The following is a 5257-nucleotide window of genomic DNA, read 5'->3' as shown; positions in this document are numbered from 1 at the left end:
GGGTGGGTACTCCCAGGAACGAGTTACGCAGGAATTAGAGTAAAGTATTTTGAATAAAAAGCTAGCAGAAACATTTAAATAGGTTGTGGAGCCTGACGTTGTTCTTTGCTACGTGTGTATAAGTCTGTCTGTCTAAAATATTCTGTACGAGTATTCTAGAGTGCCAAAATGGAAGGAAAAACTTCTAAAGAAGCTGAAATAGATCTCACCCATGTCTAATCTTGGGAAAAATATGAACTTAAAGGATTTTGGAAATGTTTAGAAACATTGGCATTATGACAGCAAGTATCTCTGTCATAACGTCATGTGATTAACTAGATCAGAAACATTCTGGGATGTTCTGATCAGTTATGTTAATGCGTCTTTTAAAAAGTATAAAGCCAACGCTCTATAAAATAGATACTTGAAAAACAGTTTTCGTTTTCCTCAGGCTAGTGAGATTAGAGTTTCGTAATCTGTTTGACCAGCTGCAGAGGACGTTCTTTTTCATTTTTTCTTTTTAAGTAAATGAGCTTCATCTCAACATGATTAAAAAAAAAAAAAAGAATCAAGCTTCAAAAATGCTCAGTTGTCACACATACTCTTAAATAGGAGCAATTGCATTATCATGTTGTGTTGCAAATGTAATTGGGTTGGAGGTCATTAAAGACTTTAAATAAAAGAATTTCTAAGTTTCCAAGTGTGCATCCTCCCCTGTCAAGAATCATCCCATTTTTGGCTTACAGACATAATTTTAGAAGATACTACTTTGCTGCCTCTCACATCTTGCATGCAGTGAGTGTGCAGGCGCTGTTGAGTCAAGCTCGCTCTTGTTGAGTTCAAAAAGCAGTGGTTTGCCTTGCGAGTTAATATTGTTGATTAAGGTTGCTTTGAAAGGTATAAAGACATTATTAGATTTCTTTTTGTGTGTGTGTAAGAGAATGTGTGTTACTTTATGCAATGGGGAGAATTCCAGCAATACTGGGCAGTCTGCTAGTTCATTGCACAAAATAAATAGTTTTCTCTGGTTCTTACTGCGAATCACATTAGCCTATTGATTAGAAATATCTGAGCCTTTCATATTTACTTTTAAAAAGAGCCTAGCAAAATAATATGTCTTGTAAAGCCTGTTAGAAATGTTTCTGTTTCCAGATCTTCATGCGTCTCTGATGAGAAATACGTTTTAAGGAGACGTTTGTAGAGCACCAGGGGTCTATTGGAACCTCGGGTCCGTCTCCAGGTGTAAAGTTTCCAAACACCCACTTAAAGTGGCAGTTTGGTGATAAACTTAGTTGGGAATGAAGCCCCCGGCGGTGAGAAGATTGCCTTGTTCAGCGAGTGATTGATAAATACGCTTTATCATGAGTCAGATGTTCTCTAAATCATTGCAGGAAATTCTGCTCCAACCCCTGATGTTTGTTTTTGCAGAGCTGTTGGTAAGAATACAGCAAGCAGCAAAAACAGATGTTTTACTAGTTAATTTGTATTCACAATAGCAATTTTTCCCTAGCACAGCATATCCATTGACGTGACGTTTGAGACGTTCTTACGACATAGCATCAAAAATTCAAGAAGTTGTCTGAAAATGTTGAAGCCGACATCAGGTCTTCACAGGAAGCCTGCTCCGAGAATGGCAGACTCCTTGCCGTTCCCTTTGATTGCAAAGTGTGTAATAAAAAGCAAATTAGGAAATGAAAATTGTCTCGTGGATCAATCAGGCGCAGCAGTTATGCCTGTTCAGCATTATCTGTCAGACGTTAACCTGATTGGGAACGTTTTATTTTGTATAATAGTCTCAAAATCAGACTGAAAGGTTGACTTAAAAAATACCTGATGTATTTTGTGTGTGCTCTGAGGCTGATAACGAACTCTGCAGTTCAAGTTTTAATAACTAAGGGGGAGCTAAGAAACTTCAAAAGGTTCGTGGTAAATGTTTTTGACAATGCGTCAGCTGAACATTAGGCAGAATCTCGGTAAATCCTCTCATAAGTGGTTTAAAACAGAGTTTTGAACTTTTCCTTCATCAGTGTATGCTTAAGATGTCATGGTATCTTTGGGTTTAAAAGATTCATTTTATCTGGTACATGTGAACCATTGGTGGTTCTGTCTACACCTCTGAGAGTAAAAGGGGGGAAAAAGTTCAGCAGTTTTCTCCTTTCGGCAACCTCTGTCCCGCTCTTGACCATGAAGCTCGAGGCTGGGAAAAGGAAAAGCCGGTTTTAAAGCATACTGACAAAATACTCCAGGTAAATACTATAGTGAATCTCCGGAGCTGAGAAGCTTTCCCAATGACTTCATCGCGACAACCCTAAAATGTCCCTGTAACAGACAGAGCAACGCCTGCACGTGGCAACCGCTTGTTGGCTTTTGTGGTTCGTTGAGAAGAGCAGATGAAAGCAAGTTTATTACTGCTCTTTGAACCTCGCCTCGCTCCCCCTCTCCTATCACCTGAGCCACTAAAAACAAAGAGAAAACAATTCCTTCCTTGGCTCCCCCTGAAAAGAAAAGTCGAACTTTACAATTTATACTGCTCTTTTCTTTGAATTTTTATCTTTGCAGGACTTGCTCTGCCTTATGGCATCCTTTGCGTTTCAAAAGAACTGAGTTTATAGTGCCGTGCAGGGAAGCCCTGACTCAGCGAAATGCTTAAGCCTTTGTCTAATTTTAAGTCTACGAATAGCTCTGCTGGTGCTATCAAGGGGTTTTAGGGATATATGGCTAAAGACTTTGCAGAAAAATGGTCCTAAAACTTTGGTCAGCTCAACTAGATATTTGCATAAAATGCCAAAATCCCACCAATATTTTATAGGGGTGAGGCGGGAAAAAATATGTGTGTGATGATCCTAATGCTGCTGAGGGAATCTCCAAAGGACACCAATCCAGACGATGTCTGATGTGAACTAGTGTTAAGGGACTGCTTAGGAACTAGTGCTGATGATCCACTCAAGAGCCAAAGCATATAATATACTGCCAATCTGTCTCTTGCCTATGAATTGTGAGAAATGAAAATAGTGTAGCATTAGAGCCTACCATACTGGAAAAACGTTTGCATATATGTTTCTTTTATGACCTACTTTTAAAATTTTTCACTAGTACTAGAGAGACTTAATTTTGTTTCTACAGCCAACTGATTGCCTTCCTTCCTGATCCCCTTCCTTTCTTCCACACTCCCTCAAGGGAAGACATTTGTGTACTTCACAACGCCATCTCCTACTGGCAAACCTCAGGAGCAATATAGACCGGCGCAAAAAGGAGCTGCTTGCCTTGCTTGAATGGGCAAAGCCCACAGCTCGGGTGCTTTTGCAAGATCTCCGCTCCCATTTTGAAACGTCAGCAAAGCGGCTTCCAGATGTGCCCAGTGCATGGGAGTTCATGTTATTTCAAGTGGGAGTTTATTAATTCTGCGCCTTTGAAAATTACCCCCTTTCTCTGATTCCTGACTGAAGAAACCTTCTTTTCATAATGATGGCAGAAAATGGACAACCAGCTCTTTCAGGGACACATTTAAAAGGGTATTGCCATTTGCATTTTCATTCCATGGTGTAATTCACGTTCACTATTCATGAAATAGTGTTTAGTGGTTAAAATCATACATTAGGCATGAAGATTCCCAGGAAGATTTGCTGTTCTGTCATTGCGTGGTAGGACACCGTACAGATTGGTCTTTGCGGGACTTCTCTTTTCCCTGACCCGTCCACAGTTGTTAGCAACTTCACCCGGGCAAGGAAGTTGAACCGATGGTGAAAGGCTGGGAGGACAGTGGAAGGAAAGTGTTCAAGAGATGTAAAATATCGCTGAAGGTGTTTTAATTTCTGTTCCTGGGGAGCAATAAAGCATAAATTTTCTGTGCAGTCATAATAGTAATTGTAATGTTACCTATAGGATGGAAGAATAATTTGTGTTACTAAACACCGTAACCATTTTCAGTATAGAATAATAGAGAGATTTTCTTTTCTGTTGCAGTAATGTTGGCCTTTGCATATAGGTTGTGGAAAACTTTGTTTGCAAAACCAAAGCTATTGTTTTAACAAAAACCACAGAAATTTTGCCTTTCATATTGAATCAGTAGCATAATGAGTAGTGGAGCAATAGTTCAACATCAAAGGAGACTTCTTGGATATATAGTGTGTTGCAACAACAGCGAAAAAGTTCCCACCAGAAAGGAATTTTGCCATATGTGAACAGCAAACATATGTATTAGGTTAAAACCATAAGATTTCCTTTGCTTTACACCAAAAACAAGAGAGAACTTAAGTACAGAGGTTTTCAAACAGTCGTGCGCTGGAATGCAGCACGGAGGGCGCGCAGTGTCCGAGCTTCGGAGCAGTGCCAGTGGACAAAAGCACTGTGAAAACCCCAAAAAGCTTTGAGGATGCACCAACAATTTGGCTCAAACATCAGTATTTCACTTTTTCAAAATACACGTGTTTTGCTCTGACTCATGGCATTACATCAGTGATCTTCATAGATGTATTTTCCCAGTTTATTTATAGTAGTAATAAACCCAGACAAATTTACTTATCTCCATAAAATATTTTAGCAAAAATAACGATTACTTTAAAAATTCTGAGATTATTTTTGATGGGATACTTGGCCTGCTTTCTTTGAATAGGAGTTGCATTTGACTCTGTAAATTGTGAGACCACCTAGTATAAAGGAGAAGTTTTTGCCCAGACAGCCCATACTTTACAGCTTCGTGGAGAGGTAAAGGGAGTGAGTGTTTCTATGACAGAATTTTGAAGCATCTCCATATATAGTTCAGGAACAAAATTTACTTTCATTTTTGTTAACATGCACGTAGATTTTCTTTACAGTTCCAGAGCTGGGTTTTCTTCTCATGAACGGGCAGAGAAAACACATCAATGGATGTAATTTGAATTTAGAAGGCACTTAAAGAGGGGCCTGTGTACAGAGTTGTTGTTGGCACATGTTTTGAGGATGTAAAGTGGAAGCCTTCTTCTGTGGGCATTAGTAAGGAGATAATTAAAACTACAGTAGGTAATTATGGTAGCTTTTATTACTGCGTCTTTCATTAACTAATTATATTAATTTGGTAATGTTTGAAAAATTCTTTGAAGATGAAAAGTGCTAACTATTGCTACCTTTAGTTGTAGTATTACTCTGCACTGGTCATAAATATTGAGGTCTTGTCTTGATACAGATGCACATCCACGTGTGCGGAGCTGCTGGTACAGCTAATGGGAATCACGTATGTCTATCAAAAAAAGACTCTGCCATTATCTGGCATAATCTGATCGCGATGAGCAGTGACTTTCCT

General features: G+C 39.1%; 1 protein-coding gene across 1 annotated transcript in view; it reads left to right on the top strand.

Annotated features, from left to right (window-relative positions):
• The window catches only part of CEP112 (centrosomal protein 112kDa), a 176094-nt gene that overhangs the window by 147665 nt on the left and 23172 nt on the right, over positions 1 to 5257 (top strand). The window lies entirely within an intron of this gene.

This window comes from Charadrius vociferus, unplaced genomic scaffold, assembly GCF_000708025.1.
Source record: "Charadrius vociferus isolate BGI_N301 unplaced genomic scaffold, ASM70802v2 scaffold321, whole genome shotgun sequence".
NCBI lineage: Eukaryota > Metazoa > Chordata > Aves > Charadriiformes > Charadriidae > Charadrius > Charadrius vociferus.
The sequence above is the reverse complement of the archived record's forward strand: the minus strand, read 5'-3'. Positions and strand labels throughout refer to the sequence as shown.